The sequence below is a fragment of the Salvelinus sp. IW2-2015 genome, unplaced genomic scaffold (assembly GCF_002910315.2).
Source record: "Salvelinus sp. IW2-2015 unplaced genomic scaffold, ASM291031v2 Un_scaffold1221, whole genome shotgun sequence".
In the NCBI taxonomy this organism is placed as follows: domain Eukaryota; kingdom Metazoa; phylum Chordata; class Actinopteri; order Salmoniformes; family Salmonidae; genus Salvelinus; species Salvelinus sp. IW2-2015.
In genome coordinates, this window is record NW_019942785.1 from 71,977 (window position 1) to 92,162 (window position 20,186).

Sequence of the window (20,186 nt, forward strand, 5' to 3'; positions counted from 1 at the left end):
TCCATCACTTCCCTGATTACCTTCCCTATATATGTCACTCCCTTTGGTTCCTTCCCCAGGCGTTATTGTTTCTGTTCCTGTGTCATGTCTGTGCGTTGATTGTGTTTCTTATTTTGTATTATGTCCCCTGCCTCCGCCGGTTCGTCAGGCTCTCGTGCCTCAGCCGGATCGCCAGGCTCCCCTGCTTCAGCCGGCTCATCGGGCCTTGATGCCTTCGCCGGATCGCCAGGCTTCCCTGCTTCCACCGACTCGTCAGGCTCCCTTGACTCAGCCGGATCGCCAGGCTCCCCTGCCTCAGCCGGTCTGTCAGGTTCCCGCGCATCAGCAGGGGTGACCGGTCCGCTCCTGATCCCCGGGTTCGTCGCTTTGGTTGGCGTCCTGCTGCTGGAGCCGAACGCGCCGGGGAGGAGGTACCGTCACGTATGCTCTCTCTCCGGCACTCTAGGTCGCCATGCTCCCGCGTCTCAGCCGGACTGAAAGGTTTCCCGAGCCTCAGCAGAGGTGCCGGTCCGCTCCTGATCCCAGGGATCATCATTTTGGTTGCTGTTCTGCGGCTGGAGCCGCGGGTCGGATACTGGGTACTGTCACGTGTGCTTCCTCTCCGGCCTCTAGGTCACCAGATTGCTCATTATGGCACACACCTGTCACCATCATTACGAGCACCTGCGCGTCATCAGAATCACCTGGACTCCATCACTTCCGTGATTACCTTCCCCATATACTGTATGTCACTCCCTTTGGTCTCTTCTCCAAGCTTTATTGTTTCTGTTCCTGTGTCATGTCTGTGCATTGTTCGTGTTTCTTATTTTGTATTATATTGTGTTTATTTACTAAAACACTCACTCCCTGAACTTGCTTCCCGACTCTCAGCGCATATCGTTACAGTACCAAAAGACACAATTCATCATAACGGCTTTATTTCTGTATATTAAAAGTTATATTTCTTGAAAACTAGATTGCTGACATGCAAAATATTTTGGGACTATATCAATAATGGACTAATGAAATAAAAACAAATACGTCATTTTTGGGTGGAGTTTTCCTTTAAGCATTGTTGTGAACTTAGAATATCACATTTTATTGTTTTTCTATTAAAATAAAGTGTGAAAAACGGAAAAAATTTAACCTGGAAAAACAAAACCTTCTATAATTGTTTTTCAAGATAATGTGGAATGTTTACTTCATTGGGCTATTTACTTCAAACATAATTGTGGCAATTCACATCTTGCACTAAAACAGTAAATAAGAATTTAATCTCAAGAGAAGACAGGTTAAAGGTATAATGCTCTCTTAGAAAATAGTCCTGATCGCATAGGCCTAGACCTAGACAATATCCCAAATAACTAACAATACACTGAATTCATATATTTTCAGTAATTTAAATTGTACACGTCTTACTATACAATACAACAACGCATTTTTCCAATCTGGGAGGTAAACTCGATAAGGTACTCAGTCATTTCGCTATTTCAGATGGTATCAAGGCGTTAGAATGTAATAAAGGCCACAAAAATAGAGCTCCTTTGGTAAAAGGAGGCACCCCGGCCTGGGGTGGGGGTGCCTGGCTGGGGTTGCCTGGCTGATGACTTCTATTTGGCTGGCTACTCTATGTACTTGTAGAAAACACTGTAGTATGCTACAGTACAGTACTGTAAAGAAAAGTGGAGTATATTTCAGTACAGTAGAGTACAGTACAGTAAAGAAAAGTGGAGTATAGTTCAGTACAGTATAGTACAGTACAGTAGAGTACAGTACAGTAAATAAAGGTAGTATAGTTCAATACAGTACAGTCCTGTAGTATACTGCACAATAGAATAGAATAAAGTGGAGTACAGTTTAATACAGTACACAGTAGAGCACACTAGAGTTGAGTACACTTTACTGTAATGTACTTTACTTTACTAAACTACACTGTAATATACTTAACTGAACTCTACTGTGCTGTGCTGTACTCTACTCTACTGAGCTCTACTGTGCTGTACTTTGATGTCCAAATTTGGAAAACATAGACTGTGATTACTTCAGATTTGGTCCGGTTCGGACCAACCAAATTTGGTCTTGTTTGGTGGTGGATCTCATTAAAATAATTGCCAGTATGTAGAATAATGCCCAAATATGCAAAGGAGGATATTGCATACTTCTACCTGTGTGAACCTATTTAGGATACTTCACCATGAAGAGGATGACATTCATATCCATCATGATGCATTTCTGTGTTGTGCAGATCAGGGACCAATGATAATATTCCGTTACCGCAATTCTGTAACCGGGTGTAAATTCACCTCACTTACTGTAGTTCAATAACCAAAATCGATTTTTTCAAAGTCAAGTTGTCATGTCACATCTGACACCCCATTCTTTCTGCAGACATGTTTCAATCTTCATTCAGAGCAGATATTTAACACGTGGTCACCTAACAAACCGAGGGAGATTTTATAGAACTGTATCAGCACAGTTCTTCCAGTAAATGTGTTTTTGTAAAACTTTCTGTGTAAATTGTTAGAAGTAGTCCTTGTGCATATTGTATAATTTCCTAAAATTTGAAATCAATGATTTTTGCTTGGCATACATTTTAAGTAAAAAATCTAAGTCTCAGCGCAATTTCGTTACCGTGGAATTGGCAGTAACCATTCAAAGGGAACTACTGAAATCTACAATGGAAAACCATAGTGAATGGAAAACCGTAGTGAAGTTATCTAGTTATGGCCATCATTACTGCACCACTTCTGCTCCCATTTCTTCCTTTCACATTTCTCATTCTTTCTACTCGCTCTCCTCTGTACTCAATCTCTTCTCCTCTCTCGTCCTTTGCCTCTCTCATTCCCTCAGGCTACTCTGGCCTGAAGGCCCCCCGATCCACAGATGGAGTGATGATGTGTTCTCTCTTCTGTTCTCTCCTCTCTCAAGCTAGCCCAGCTATCTCAGAGGAAGAGAGGAAGAGCTTATCTCCCCCCCCCCCCCCCTGTCTCTGTCTCTCTCTCAGGGAGGAGGAGAGGGTAATGACAAGGTTAATGGGTTTTGCCCCGTGGCTTCGTTCTGATGTCTGCATCCAAGAGGGATCCTGAGATAGACAATATTGATGGTAGTGGTGGTATTCTATATGTGTTTACTGCAAGCATCAATTATTCCACAGGGCCTGCATACACAAAGATAATGCAGGAACAATCCCCTAATATACCGATATATGCAACGGAAAACTTAAGTTGTTTATATTTAATACGTTCAGTGACCTTTCGAAGGAGTAGTAGGAAATTATTGAAAGTTGTCAGCCATTCTCAATTTCTGGGGCATACTGTACATCAATGTGTCTTCCTGCTTTATATACTTCTGTAATCTCAGAAGTACAAAAAAGGAGAATATCCCTCCATTTCACATCCATTTCTTATCCTCACACATAAAACATGACACCCCCTATGGAGCTTTTCCCCTTTAAAAGTGCCTTTAAAACTAGACCTACAGTATAGTAACCTCCATTATTTTGTTAACATCCAACCCAAGCCCTGGCGTGTACAGCATACATTTTAAGAATTCTCTCAGTTGTTATTCAGGTATGGTGTGTGTCAGTGATCCATCTAAAAAATATGTAAATAAGAGAGGACGCTGGGATGGCTTCTCTCTCTCCCTGGAGCAGGCTGAGTGGAACTGAAATGAGGGTTTTGTCCCAAATGGAACCCTATTCCCTATTTAGTGCACTACTTTCGATCAGGGCCCATAGGGGCTCTGGTAAAAAGTATTGCACTATATAAGGAATAGAGAGGCATTTGGGATGTATCTGAGGAGTCATGTTTGATTACCATGACAATCCATTCATTTACTGGCCCTGACACATATCACACAGTATCAAGTCCCCCGATACAAACAAACAGTAGACCGAGGTTTCTGAATATGAATGCAACTGACTGATTCACTTCCCAACTTCAGAAACTATAAACTAGTTTTATAACCATCCCTCAAGGGCAAATGGCACATTACCAATATACACAATTACCCCAATATACACATGCTCTATTCACAGATTATGATTCATCCCTATAATGCATCCCTATAAGTAACATAGGAAGAGATAGGAAGGGGAAAAACACTTTCACTGCAGAATTTACTCACTCATTGGCACTGAATCTCATTCATTTAAGTCACCTGGGGAGTTATGTTTTCATTGGCTAATACAGCTCTATCTGTAAGGTAATTGGCTGAGCTGGAGTGGCTCTATGTATCTATTTCCTTATCATTACCTTCTTTATTTCAGACATGGCGGCAGCTATCAACCCCCTGCCATTTCCCCATCCTATTTAGACACCTCCCTCCTAGGAAGGAGTGGCGTTGATTATAGTTAGGGAATTGATACACCCAGAAACTCTGGGCCCTATAGTTTAGGACCATGAGTTTTCCCTGACAACATGTTCTAACCAGGAAACACTCTGGGCCCTAGATATAGGTTATTATAGACCAGTAAAAACTCTCTGGGAACTAGCAATAGCTATTATTGAAACATTCTGGACCGTAGTAGCTTAATATTGACCAGAAAACACTCTGGCCTCTAGTTATAGCTTATCATAGACCCGGAAGCACTCTGGTTCCTAGTTATAGCTTATTATTGAAACACTCTGGTTCCTAGTTATAGATTATTATTGAAACACGCTGGGCCCTAGTTTTAGCTTATCTTAGACCAGGAAACACTCTTGGACGTAGTTAAAGCTTATTATTGAAACACTCTGGGATCTAGTTATACTGTAACTTATTATAGACCAGCACGAACTCTGGGCCCTAGCTATAGCTTATAATTGAAAGACTCTGAGCCCTAGTTATAGGTTATAGACCAGGAAACACTCTGGACCCTAGTTGAAGCTAATTTTTGAAACACTCTTGGCGCTAGTTAAAGCTTGTTATTGAAACTCTCTGGGCCCTATTTATAGCTTATTTTTGACCAGGAAACACTCTGGGCCCTAGCTTTAGCTCATTATTGAAACACCCTGGGCCCTAATTATAGCTTTTATAGACCAGGAAAACTCTGGGCCCTAATTATAGCTTATTATAGACCAGGAAACATTCTGGACCATTGTTATAGCTTATTAGTAACCAGGAAACACTCTTGGCCCTAGTTATTGCTTACTATAGACCAGGAAACACTCTGGGCCCTAGTTGTAGCTTTTTATTGACCAGTAAATCAAATCAAATCAAATTTTATTTGTCACATGCGCTGAATACAACAAGTGTAGGCTTTACGGTGAAATGCTTACTTACAAGCCCTTAACCAGCAGCGCAGTTCAAGAAGAAGAACATACTTATCAAGTAGACTAAATGATTTTTTTTAAATCAAAAGTAACACAATAAGAATAACAATAACAAGGCTTATACAGGGGGCACCGGTACCGAGTCAGTGTGCGGGGGTACAGGCTAGTTGAGGTAATCTGTACATGTAGGTAGGGGCGAAGTGACTATTCATAGGTAACAAACAAACAGTGAGTAGCAGCAGTGTACAAAAGGGAGGGGGGTCAATGTAAATTGTCCGGTTGCGATTTTATTAATTGTTCAGCAGTCTTATGGCTTGGGGGTAGAAGCTGTTGAGGAGCCTGTTGGTCCTAGACTTGACGTGCAGTAGCAGAGAAAACAGTCTATAACTTGGGTGACTGGAGTCTCTGACAATTTTATGGGCTTTCCTCTGACACCGCCTATTATGTAGGTCATGGACGGCAGGTAGCTTGGCCCAAGTGATGTACTGGGCCATTTACACTACCCTCTGTAGCGCCTTAAGATCAGATGCCGAGCAGTTGCCATACCATGCAACTGGTCAGAATGCTCTCGATGGTGCTGCTGTAGAACCTTTTGAGGATCTGGGGACAAATGCCAAATATTTTCAGTCTCTTGAGGGGGAAAAGGTTTTGTCATGACCTCTTCATGACTGTCTTGGTATAGTTTGGATAGTTTGTTGGTGATGTGGACACCAAGGAACTTGAAACTCTCGACCTGCTCCACTACAGCCCCGTCGATGTTTAGTCAAATCAATAAAATTTATTTATGAAGCCCTTCTTACATCAGCTGATGTCACAAAGTGCTGTACAGAAATCCAGCTTAAAACCCCAAACAGCAAGCAATGCAGGTGTAGAAGCACGGTGGCTAGGAAAAACTCCCTAGAAAGGACGAAACCTAGGAAGAAACCTAGAGAGGAAACAGGCTATGAGGGGTGGCCAGTCCTCTTCTGGCTGTGCCGGGTGGAGATTATAACAGAACATGGCCAAGATGTTTAAATGTTCATAGATGACCAGCAGGTTCAGATAATAATCACAGTCGTTGTAGAGGGTGCAACAGGTCAGCACCTCAGGAGTAAATGTCAGTTGGCTTTTCATAGCCGATCATTCAGAGTATCTCTACCGCACCTGCTGTCTCTAGAGAGTTGAAAACAGCAGGTCTGGGACAAGGTAGCACGTCCGGTGAACAGGTCAGTGTTCCATAGCCGCAGGCAGAACAGTTGAAACTAGAGCAGCAGCATGAGCAAGTGGACTGGGGACAGCAAGAAGTCATCAAGCCAGGTAGTCCTGATGCATGGTCCTAAGGCTAAGGTCCTGCGAGAGAAAGAGAGAAAGAAAGAGAGAGAGAGAATTAGAGAGAGCATACTTAAATTCACACAGGACACCGGATAAGACAGGAGAAATACTCCAGATATAACAGACTGACCCTAGCCCTCCGACACATAAACTATTGCAGCATAAATACTGGAGGCTGAGACAGGAGGGGTCGGGAGACACTGTGACCCCATCCGACGATCCCCCCGGACAGGGCCAAACAGGCAGGATAGAGTGTAGCCCACGAAGATCTCCCTCGGGGGGTGGGGAAAGCCGGACAAGAATACCACGTCAGTGAGCCAGTGACTCAGCCCCAAAAATAGGGTTTGAGGCAGAGAATCCCAGTGGAGAGAGGGGAACCGGCCAGGCAGAGACAGCACCTTCACACTCCTGGGACAGACTACACTCAATCATAGGACCTACTGAAGAGATGAGTCTTCAATAAAGACTTAAAGGTTGAGACCAAGTCTGCGTCTCTCACATGGATAGGCAGACCATTCCATAAATGGAGCTCTATAGGAGAAAGCCCTGCCTCCAGCTGTTTGCTTTGGAATTCTAGGGACAGTAAGGAGGCCTGTGTCTTGTGACCATAGTGTACATGCAGGTTTGTACGGCAGGTCCAAAACGAAAAGATAGGTAGGAGCAAGCCTATGTAATGCTTTGTAGGTTAGCAGTAAAACCTTGAAATCAGCCCCAGCCTTAACAGGAAGCCAGCGTAGAGGCTAGTACTGGAGTATTGTGATCAAATGTTTTGGTTCTAGTCAAGATTCTAGCAGCCGTGTTTAAAACAAACTGAAGTTTATTTAGTGCTTTATCTGGGTAGCCGGAAAGTATAGCTTTGCAGTAGTTTAATCTAGAAGTGACAAAAGCATGGATACATTTTTCTGCATCATTTTTGGACAGAAATATCCTGATTTTTGCAATGTTACGTAGATGGGAAAAAGCTGTCCTTGACACAGTCTTGATATGTTCATCAAAAGAGAGATCAGGGTCCAGAGTAAGGCCGAGGTCCTTCACAGTTTTATTTGAGATGACTGTACAACCATCAAGGTTAATTGTCAGATTCAACAGAAGATCTCTTTGTTTCTTGGGACCTAGAACTAGCATCTCTGTTTTGTCCGAGTTTAAAAGTAGAACATTTTCTGCCATCCACTTCCTTACGTCTGAAACACAGGCTTCCAGTGAGGGCAATTTTGAGGATTCACCTTGTTCAATCAAAATGTACAGCTGAGTGTCGTACGCATAGCAGTGAAAGTTTCCGAATGACATCACCAAGAGGTAAAATATATAGTGAAAACAATAGTGGTCCTAAAACGGAGCCTTGAGTAACACCGAAATGTACAGTTGATTTGTCAAAGGACAAACCATCTACAAAGGCAAACTGATATCTTTCCGACAGATAAGATCTAAACCAGGCCAGAACTTGTCCGTGTAGACATTATTTGGGTTTCCAATCTCTCCAAAAGAATGTGGTGATCGATGGTATCAAAAGCAGCACTAAGGTCTAGGAGCACGAGGACAGATGCAGAGCCTCGGTCTGACGCCATAAAAAGGTAATTTACCACCTTCACAAGTGCAGTATCAGTGCTATGATGTGGTCTAAAACCAGACTGAAGCGCAGTGAGTTGCTGTGCAACAGCTTTTCCCATTTTATTTTGAGAGGACTGGGAGATTCGATATAGGCCGATAGTTTTTTATATTTTCTGGGTCAAGGTTTGACTTTTTCAAGAGAGGCTTTATTACTGACACTTTTAGTGAGTATGGTACACATCCAGTGGATTTGGAGCCGTTTATTTTGTTCAACATAGGAGGGCCAAGCACAGGAAGCAGCTCTTTCAGTAGTTTAGTTGGAATAGGGTCCAGTATGCAGCTTGAAGGTTAAGATGCCATGACTATTTTCATCAATGTGTCAAGAGATATAGTATTAAAAAACTTGAGCATCTCCCTTGATCCTAGGTCCTGGCAGTGTTGTGCAGACTCAGGACAACTGAGCTTTGGAGAAATACACAGATTTAAAAAGGAGTCCATAATTTGCTTTCTAATGATCATGATCCTTTCGTCATAGAAGTTCATGAATTTATCACTGCTGAAGTGAAAGCCATCCTCTCTTGGGGAATGTTGTTTTTTAGTTAGCTTTGCGACAGTATCAAAAATACATTTTGGATTGTCCTTATTTTCCTCAATTAAGTTGGAAAAATAGGATGATCGAGCAGCAGTGAGGGCTCTTTGATACTGCACGGTACTGTCTTTCCAAGCTAGTTGGAAGACTTCCAGTTTAGTGTAGCGCCATTTCCGTTCCAATTTTCTGGAACTTGCTTCAGGGCTCGGTTATTTTCTGAATACAAGGGAGCTAGTTTCTTATGACAAATGTTTTTTGTTTTTAGGGGTGCGCCTAGATCTAGGGTACTACGCAAGGTTAAATTGAGTTCCTCAGTTAGGTGGTTAAATTATTTTTGTACTCTGACGTCCTTGGGTAGGTGGAGAGAGGCTGGAAGGGCATCTAGTAATTTTGGGTTGTCCGAGAATTTATAGCGCGGCTTTTGATGATCCTTGGTTGGGGTCTGAGCAGATTATTTGTTGTGATTGCACGTAATAAAATGGTTGCCCGATAGTCCAGGATTATGAGGAAAAACATTAAGATCCACAACATTTATTCCATGAGACAAAACTAGGTCCAGAGTATGACTATGGGAGTGAGTAGGTTCGGAGACATGTTGGACAAAACCCACTGAGTCGATGATGGCTTCTAAAGCCTTTTTGAGTGGGTCTGTGGACTATTCATGTGAATATTAAAGTCACCAAAAATGTGAATATTATCTGCCATGACTACAAGATCCAATAGGAATTCAGGGAACTCATTGAGGAATGCTGTATACGGCCCAGGAGGCCTGTAAACTGTAGCTATAAAAAGTGATTGAGTAGGCTGCATAGATTTCATGACTAGAAGCTCAAAAGATGAAAACACAGTAGTTTTTTTTGTATATTGAAATTTGCTATCATAAATGTCAACAACACCTCCGCCTTTGCGGGATGTGCGGGGGATATGGTCACTAGTGTAACCAGGAGGAGAGGCCTCATTTAATACAGGCAATTCATCAGGCTTAAGCCATGTTTCAGTCAGGCCAATCACATCAAGATTATGATCAGTGATTAGTTCATTGACTATAACTGCCTTGGAAGTTAGGGATCTAACATTAAGTAGCACTATTTTGAGATGTGAGATATCACAATCTCTTTCAATAATGGCAGGAATGCAGGAGGTCTTTATTCCAGTGAGATTGCTAAGGCGAACACCGCCACGTTTAGTTTTGCCCAATCTAGATCGAGGCACAGACACGGTCTCAATGGGGATAGCTGAGCTGACTACACTGACTGTGCTAGTGGCAGACTCCACTAAGCTGGGTGGCTGGCTGACAGCCTGCTGCCTGGCCTGCACCCAATCTCATTGTGGAGCTAGAGGAGTTAGAGCCCTGTCTATGTTCATAGATAGATGAGAGCACCCCTCCAGCTAGGATGGAGTCCGTCACTCCTCAGCAGGCCAGGTTTGGTCCTGTTTGTGGGTGAGTCCCAGAAGGAGGGACAATTATCTTTAAATTCTATCTTTTGGGAAGAACAGAAAACTGTTTTCAACCAGCGATTGAGTTGTGAGATTGCTGTAGAGCTCATCACTCCCCCTAACTGGGAGGGGGCCAGAGACAATTATTCGATGCCGACATCTTTCTTGCTGATTTACACACTGAAGCTATGTTGGGCTTGGTGACCTCTGACTGTTTCATCCTAACATCGTTGGTGCCGACGTGGATAACAATATCCCTATACTCTCTACACTCGCCAGTTTTAGCCAGCACCATCCTCAGATTAGCCTTAATGTCGGTAGCCCTGGCTCCTGGTACATGGTGTATGATCGCTGGATGATTCGTTTTAAGTCTAATACTACGGGTCATGGAGTCGCAAATGACTAGGGTTTTCAATTTGTTAGAGCTAATGGTGGGAGTCTCCCGCGTCTCAGATCCCGTAACGGGAGGAGGAGAGACCAGAGAAGGCTCGGCCTCTGACTCAGACCCGTTGCTTAAAGGGGAGAACCGGTTGAAAGTTTCTGTCGGCTGAATGAGCGACACCAGTTGAGCATTCCTACAGCATTTCCCCCCAGAAGCCATGAGAAAGTTGTCCGGCTGCGTTGACTGTGCGAGGGGATTTATACTACTATCTGTACTTTTTATATTTTTTTATGTTTTTTCCTTTATTTAAGAACAAATTCTTATTTTCAAGGAACAGTGGGTTAAGTGCCTTGTTCAGGGGCAGAATGACAAATTGGTTGCTGGTACTTATTGGTACAGATTGATAATTATTGGTGGCACAGACACGGTTTCATCCTTTCTACACTTAAATGACCCTTGCCTAACGATTGAGTCTGAAGCTGGACTTGCAGCACGGCTATCCTCACCATAAGGCGATCGTTCTCCTGTATATTATAGTACAGCGACTGCAATTAGTACAGCGACTGCAATTAGAAGGCAAAATGTTAATGTTACTACTTAGCTTCGGCTGGTGGAGGTCCTGATGAACAACGTCCAGATAAAGCGTCCAGGGTGAAAAAATTGAATTAAAAAAGTAGAGTGAGGGAAAAAATTATATAGAAAATGGTAATTAAAAAGTAAAAAACGTAGAGTTGGCAGGTAGCAAAGTAAGGTTAGCAACAAACCGCACAGCAGCAGTAGCACGTAAACAAGTCTATGTTAACGGGGACCTGTTCGGCCCGCCTTTTCCTGTAGTCCACAATCAGCTCCTTTGTCTTGCTCACATTGAGGGAGAGGTTGTTGTCCTGGCACCACACTGCCAGTTCTCTGACCTCCTCCCTATAGGCCGTCTTATCGTTGTCGGTGATCAGGCCTACCACTGTTGTGTCATCAGCAAACTTAATGATGGTGTTGGAGTCGTGTTTGGCCACGCAGTCGTGGGTGAACAGGGAATACAGGAGGCGACTAAGTACACACCCCTGAGGGACCCCCGTGTTGAGGATCAGCGTGGCAGATGTGTTGTTACCTACTCTTACCACCTGGGGGCGGCCCGTCAGGAAGTCCAGGATCCAGTTACAGAGGGAGGTGTTTAGTCCCAGAGTCCTTAGCTTAGTGATGAGCTATGTGGGCACCATGGTGTTGAACGCTGAGCTGTAGTCAATGAACAACATTCTCACATAGGTGTTCCTTTTGTCCAGGTGAGAAAGGGCAGTGTGGAGAGTGATTGAGATTGCGTCATCTGTGGATCTGTTGGGGCGGTATGCGAATTGGAGTTGGTCTAGGGTGTTGATGTGAGCCATGACCAGCCTTTCAAAGCACTTCATGGCTACCGACGTGAATGCCACGGGGCGGTAATCATTTAGGCAGGTTACCTTCGCTTCCTTGGGCACAGGGACTATCGTGGTCTGCTTAAAACATATAGGTACAGTTAATGTCGGAAGTTTACATAAACCTTAGCCAAATACATTTAATCTCAGTTTTCACAATTCCTGACGTTTAATCCTAGTAAAAATTCCCTGTCTTAGGTCAGTTAGGATCACCACTTTATTTATGTGAAATGTCAGAATGATAGTTGAGAGAATTATTTATTTCAGCTTTTATTTATTTAATCACATTCCCAATGGGTCAGAAGTTTACATACACTCAATTAGTATTTGGTAGCATTGCCTTTAAATTGTTTAACTTGGGTCAAACGTTTTGGGTAGCCTTCCACAAGCTTCCCACAATAAGTTGGGTGAATTTTGGCCCATTCCTCCTGACAGAGCTGGTGCAACTGAGTCAGGTTTGTAGGCCTCCTTGCTCGCACACACATTTTCAGTTCTGCCCACACATTTTCTATGGGATTGAGGTCAGGGCTTTGTGATGGCCATTCCAATACCTTGTTGTCCTTAAACCATTTTGCCACAACTTTGGAAGTTTGCTTGGGGTCATTGTTCATTTGGAAGACTCATTTGCGACCAAGCTTTAACTTCCTGACTGATATCTTGAGATGTTGCTTCAATATATCCACATAATTATCCTGCCTCATGATGCCATCTATTTTGTGAAGTGTACCAGTCTCTCCTGCAGCAAAGCACCCCCACAACATGATGCTGCCACCCCCGTGCTTCACGGTTGGGATGGTGGTCTTCAGCTTGCAAGCCTCCCCCTTTTTCCTCCAAACATAACGATGGTCATTATGGCCATACAGATCTATTTTTGTTTCATCAGACCAGAGGACATTTCTCCAAAAAGTACGATCTTTGTCCCCATGTGCAGTTGCAAACCGTAGTCTGGCTTTTTTATGGCGGTTTTGGAGCAGTGGCTTCTTCCTTTCTGAGCGGCCTTTCAAGTTATGTTGATATAGGACTCGTTTTACTGTGGTTATAGATACTTTTGTAGCATCTTCTCCAGCATCTTCACAAGGTCATTTGCTGTTGTTCTGGGATTAAGTTGCACCTTTTGCACCAAAGTATGTTCATCTCTAGGAGACAGAACACATCTACTTCCTGAGCGGTATGACGGCTGCGTGGTCCCATGGTGTTGACACTTGCGTACTATTGTTTGTACAGATGAACGTGGTACCTTCAGGCACTTTGAAATTGCTCCCAAGGACGAACCAGACTTGTGGAGGTCTACAATTTATTTTTCTTGAGGTCTTGGCTGATTTCTTTTGATTTTCCCATGATGTCTAGCAAAGAGGCACTGAGTTTGAAGGTAAGCCTTGAAATACATCCAATTGACTCAATTGATGTCAATTAGCCTATCAGAACCTTCTAAAGCCATGACCTAACTTTCTTGAAATTTCCAAGCTGTTTAACCTCACTAGGGTATGTGGGACGGTAGCGTCCCACCTCGTCAACAGCCAGTGAAACTGCAGCGCGCCAAATTCAAAACAACAGAAATCCCATAATTAAAATTCCTCAAACATACAAGTATTTTACACCGTTTTAAAGATACACTTGTTGTAAATCCAGCCACAGTGTCCGATTACAAAAAGGCTTTACGACGAAAGCACACCAAACGATTATGTTAGGTCTGAGCCAAGTCACAGAAAAACAGCCATTTTTCCAGCCAAAGAAAGGAGTCACAAAAAGCACAAATAGAGATAAAATGAATCACTAACCTTTGATGATCTTCATCAGATGACACTCATTGGACCTCATGTTACACAATACATGCATGTTTTGTTCGGTAAAGTTCATATTTATATCCAAAAATCTGAGTTTACATTGGTGCGTTATGTTCAGTAGTTCCAAAACATCCGGTGATTTTGCAGAGCCACATCAATTTACAGAAATACTCATCATAAACATTGCTAAAAGATACAACTGTTATGCATGGAATTTTAGATCCACTTCTCCTTAATGCAACCGCTGTGTCAGATTTCAAAAACTTTTTACGGAAAAAGCAAACCATGCAATAATCTGAGTCGGCGCTCAGACGACAAATCAAACCAAACAGATATCCGCCATGTTGGAGTCAACAGAAGTCAGAAATAGCATTATAAATATTCACTTACCTTTGATGATCTTCATCAGAATGCACACCCAGGAATCCCAGTTCCACAATAAATGTTTGTTATGTTCGATAATGTCCATCATTGATGGCCAAATACCTCCTTGTTGTTCGCGCGTTCAGTACACAATCCAAACTCACAACGCGCGTGCAAGTCCAGAGGAAAGTACGGCCGAAAAGTCCCAAAAGTTATATAACAGGTCATAGAAACATGTCAAACTAAGTATAGAATCAATCTTTAGGATGTTTTTAACATCAATCTTCAATAATGTTCCAACCGGAGAATTCCTTTGTCTTCAGAAAAGCAAATGGAACGGGAACTACCTCTCATGTGAATGCGTGTGACCAGCTCATGGCTGCTGGCAGACCTCTGACTCATTCCCCTCTCATTCGCCCCCACTTCACAGTAGAAGCATCAAACAAGGTTCTAAAGACTGTTGAGATCTAGTGGAAGCCGTAGGAAGTGCAATATGACCCCATAGACACTGTGTAGTCGAAAAACTCCCACTTCCTGGTTGGATTTTTTCTCAGGTTTTTGCCTGCCTTAAGAGTTCTGTTATACTCACAGACATCATTCAAACAGTTTTAGAAACGTCAGAGTGTTTTCTATCCAAATATACTAATTATATGCATATTCTAGCTTTTTGGCTGAGTAGCAGGCAGTTTTATTTGGGCACGCTTTTCATCCAAAATTCCCAATGCTGCCCCCTACCCTAGAGAAGTTAAAGGCACAGTCAACTTACTGTATGTAAAATTCTGACCCACTGGAATTGTGATACAGTGAATTAGAAGTGAAATAATCTGTCTGTAAACAATTTCTGCAATTGTCATTCACAAAGTAGATGTACTTACCGACTTGTCAAAACTATAGTTTGTTAACAAGAAATTTGTGGACTGGTTGAAAAACGAGTTTTAATGACTCCAACCTAAGTGTATGTAAACTTCCGACTTCAACTGTATTACAGACACTTGACAGTTGTTCCGTGCATGCTTTGAGTGCACGTCTTTGTTATCCGTCTGGCCCAGCGGCTTTGTGAATGTTGACCTGTTTAAATGTTTTGTTCACATCGGCTACCGAGAGCATTATCACACAGTCATCCAGAACAGCTGGTGCTCTCGTGCATGCTTCAGTGTTGCTTGCCTCGAAGCGAGCATAAAAGGCATTTAGCTCGTCCGGTAGGCTCGCGTCACTGGGCAGCTCACGTCTGGGTTTCCCTTTGTAGTCCGCAATAGTTTTCAAGCCCTGCCACATCCGACGAGCGTCAGAGATGGTGTAGTAGGATTCAATCTTGATCCTGTATTGATGCTTTGCTTGTTTTTATTTATTTTATTTCACCTTTATTTAACCAGGTAGGCCAGTTGAGAACAAGTTCTCATTTACAACTGCGACCTGGCCAAGATAAAGCAAAGCAGTGCAACACAAACAACACAGAGTTACACATGGAATAAACAAACATACTGTCAATAACACAATTGAAAAGTCTATATACAGTGTGTGCAAAGGAAGTAAGATTAGGGAGGTAAGGCAATAAATAGGCCATAGTGGCAAAATAATTACAATTTAGCAATGAAACACTGGAGTGATAGATGAGCAGAATATGAATGTGCAAGTAGAGATACTGGGGTGCAAAGGAGCAAAAAAATAAATAACAATATGGGGATGAGGTAGTTGGGTGGGTTATTTACAGATGGACTGTGTACAGGTGCAATGATCTGTAGGCTGCTCTAACAGCTGATGCTTAAAGTTAGTGAGGGAGATATGAGTCTCCAGCTTCAGTTATTTTTGCAATTTGTTCCAGTCATTGACAGCAGAGAACTGAAATGAAAGGACGCCAAATGAGAAGTTGGCTTTGGGGGTGACCAATGAAATATACCTGCTGGAGCGCATGCTACGGGTGGGTGCTGCTATGATGACCAGTGAGCTGAGATATGGCAGGGCTTTATCTAGCAAAGGCTTATAGATGACCTGGAGCCAGTGAGTTTGGCAACAAATATGAAGCGTGGGCCAGCCAACAAGAGCATACAGGTCGCAGGGGTGGGTGGTATATGGGGCTTTGGTGACAAAACGGATGGCACTGTAGAGTGGAGTGTTGGAGGCTATTTTGTAAATGACATAGTCAAGGTCGAGGATCGGAAGGATAGTTAGTTTTACGAGGGTATGTTTGGCAGCGTGAGTGAAGGAGGCTTTGTTGCGAAATAGGAAGCCAATTCTATATTTCATTTTGGATTGGAGATGCTTATTGTAAGTCTGTAAGGAGAGTTTACAGTCTAGCCAGACACCTAGGTATTTGTAGTTGTCCACATATTCTAAGTCAGAACCGTCCAGAGTAGTGATGCTAGATGGGTAGGCAGGTGCGGGCAGCGATCGGTTGAAGAGCATGCATTTCGTTTTAGTAGCGTTTAAGAGCAGTTGGAGGCCACGGAAGGAGAGTTGTATGGCATTGAAGGTCGTCTGGAGGTCCAAAGAAGGGCCAGAAGTATACAGAATTGTGTCATCTGCGTAGAGGTGGATCAGATAATCAATAACAGCAAGAGCAACATCATTGACGTATACAGAGAAAAGAGTCGGCCCGAGAATTGAACCCTGTGGCACCCCAATAGAGACTGCCAGAGGTCCGGACAACAGCCCCTCCGATTTGACACACTGAACTCTATCTGAGAAGTAGTTGCTTAACCAGGCGAGGCAGTCATTTGAGAAAGCAAGGCTGTTGAGTCGATAAGAATGCGGTGATTGACAGAGTCAAAAGCCTTGACCAGGTCGATGAGTACGGCTGCACAGTGTTGTCTTTTATCGATGGCGGTTATGATATCGTTTAGGACCTTGAGCGTGGCTGAGGTGCATCCACGACCAGCTCGGAAACCAGATTGCATAGCGGAGAAGGTATGGTGTGATTCAAAATGGTCAGTGATCTGTTTGTTAACTTGGCTTTCGAAGACTTTAGAAAGGCAGGGTAGGATAGATATAGGTCTGTAACAGTTTGGGACTAGGGTGTCTCCCCTTTGAAGAGGCAGCTTTCCAATCTTTAGGGATCTCAGATGATACGAAAGAGAGGTTGAACAGGCTAGTAATAGGGGTTGCAACAATTGCGGCGGATAATTTTAGAAAGAGAGGGTCCAGATTGTCTAGCCCAGCGGATTTGTAGGGGTCCAGATTTTGCAGCTCTTTCAGAACATCAGCTATCTGGATTTGGGTGAAGTAGAAATGTGGGAGGCTTGGGCAAGTTGCTGTGGGTGGTGCAGAGGTGTTGACCGGGGTAGGGGTAGCCAGGTGGAAAGCAAGGCCAGCCGTAGAAAAATGCTTATTGAAATTCTCGATTATCGTAGATTTAACGGTGGTGACAATGTTTCCTAGCCTCAGTGCAGTGGGCAGCTGGGAGGAGGTGCTCTTGTTCTCCATGGACTTTACATTGTCCCGGAACCTTTTGGCGTTAGAGCTACAGGATGCAAATTTCTGTTTGAAAAAGCTAGCCTTTGCTTTTCTAACTGCCTGTGAATATTGTTTCCTAACTACCCTGAAAAATTGCATATCGTGGGGGCTATTTGATGCTAATGCGGTAAGTCACAGGATGTTTTTGTGCTGGTCAAGGGCAGTCATGTCTGGAGTGAACCAAGGATCTTTTCTTATTTGTACATTTTTTGAATGGGGCACGCTTATTTAAGATGGTGAGGAAAGCACTTTTAAAGAATAACCATGCATCCTCTACTGACGGAATGAGGTCAATATCCTTTGATGGTTCGTCTGAGGGCATAGCGGGCTCTAGGAATAGCTTATTATTGAAAAACTCTGGGCCCTAGTTATAGCTTATTATAGGTTAGGAAACACTCTGGGCCCTTGATATAGCTTATTATACGTCAGGAAACTCTCTGGGCCCTAGTTATAGCTTATCATTGACTAGGAAACACTCTGGGCCCCAGTTATAGCTTACTATCTACAAGGAAGCACTCTGAGCACTAGCTATATCTTATTACCCTAGCTATAGCTTATTATTGAAACACTCTGGGCCATAGTTACAGTTTTTTATAGACCAATAAGCACTCTGGGCTCTAGCTATAGCTTATAATTAAACACTTTGGACCCTAGTTCTATCTTATTATAGACCAGGAAACACTCTGGACCCGAGTTGCAGCTTATTATTGAAACACTCTGGGCCCTAGTTATAGATTACTATAGACAATGAAGCACTCTGGGCCCTAGCAATAGCTTATTATTGAAACACTCTGGGCCCTAGTTATAGCTTATTATTGAAACACTCTGGGCCCTAGTTATAGCTTATTATAGACCAGGAAACACTCTGGACCCTAGATGTAGCTTATTATTGAAACACTCTGGGCTCTAGTTATAGCTTGTCATTGACTAGGAAACACTCTGGGCCCTCGTTATAGCTTATTATTTACCAGGAAACACTCTGGGCCCAAGTTATAGCTTTTTATTGAAACACTCTGGGCCCTATTTATAGATTATTATAGACCAGGAAGCACTCTGGGTCCAAGCTATAGCTTATAATTAAACACTCTGGACCCTAGGTATAGATTATCTCTATATCTCTATCTCATTTCTCTATATCTCTATTTCCCACTCTCTTACACTTTGGTGGCTTATTTCATTCATATAGTGGGAGCCTGTTTGACTTTGTGTGGCTGCCTGTAAACGCTTGAACGCACACACATCAAATATTGCTTCATTTTAACTGCAAGCAGCTGGCAGAGCAGAGTAAAAACTAATCTGTGCTAAAACTGTTGCTAAAAGTGGATCGATACCCTAGTTTGGAAACCTGACAAAAAATTCTGTTTTTCAAATGGGAAGCCTTTGATACTGCACTGCAGGGCAACTCTCACACACACACAGAGGGAGAGGGAGAAACACACACGGGCCAACTCTCGCACACTGACAGAATGTCAGCAAACCCAACAGTATGGCTGCATGGTAATTAACTCTGGAGACACACTGGCTCTGGATCTGTGTCTTTGTTTGTGTGGTTTTTCTCTCCCAGCTGAAAGCATTTTTGGCACTTTATAACTAGATATAATTAGAATTCCCCCCAGGCTTAATCCGACCCTGTTCTCAGGTGCATCATACTCAGCTGTCCGTCAGGACCAATATCTGCTACATGGTAAACAACATGTGAGGAGAGTGAGAGATGGAGAGAGAGAGAGACAGAGAGAGAGAAAGAAAGAGACTACTGTAATGGCTGCTACTGTTACTATTGATGTGTTGTTGATAGAGAAGTGAAGTCTATTGTATCAGACAACAAGATAACCTTTTTTTCATGTTGATGATGCATAAAGGAACACTTTCCCCTTAAGGACATGACCTTAGAAACTGGGTTAGGTACAGAATAGTGAGTGGTCTGACATAAGGTCTACATACTGTATCTTTAGTTATAGAGTATGGGACTAAACTACAGTCCCTTCCCACCTCATTCTCCACCCTGAACCATGTTCTCTGCAGTTTCTTAGAGTGCTAGTATTTTGTTTTATGGGAAAGTCATGCAAAACAGAAAACAGAAGAGTCAGGTTGGTGCATCGATTCTGGAAACTGCTGTCTCTGCCAGGAGCTATGCATGGGAACGATACAGCTAGTAGTAGGAAGAGCACATCTCGTTCTCAGCACAAAGGCAGTGGGATGTAAAAGCGTTTTGTTCGGTATTACTCAGATCACCCCTATCTCCAGTGCAGAGAATCGTAAATTGTTTGGTCAACAAAATAAAATATTAAGAGATACCTAGTGAAGTAATGTTTGTACCACTCAATGGAGGTGCTGTGTCAGAGAGAGAGAGAGAGAGCGAGAGAGAGAGCGAGAGAGAGAGCGAGAGAGAGAGAGAGAGTGAAAATTATAAATGGGGGATGAATGACAAACAATATGAGGAGGGGGAATAGAGAGAGAGATAAGAAAAAATAGGAGAAGAGAGAGAGAGAGAGAGAGAGAGAGAGAGAGAGAGAGAGAGAAGAGAGAGAGAGAGAGAGAGAGAGAGAGAGAGAGAGATGAGAGAAAGAAAGAAAAGAAAGAAAGAAAGAAAGAAAGAAGAAAGAATAAAGAAAGAAAGAAAGAAAGAGGCAAGCATTTGCAAACACAGCACTCCAACAAAGAGCTTCGCAGTTAGTTTCAGAGTGG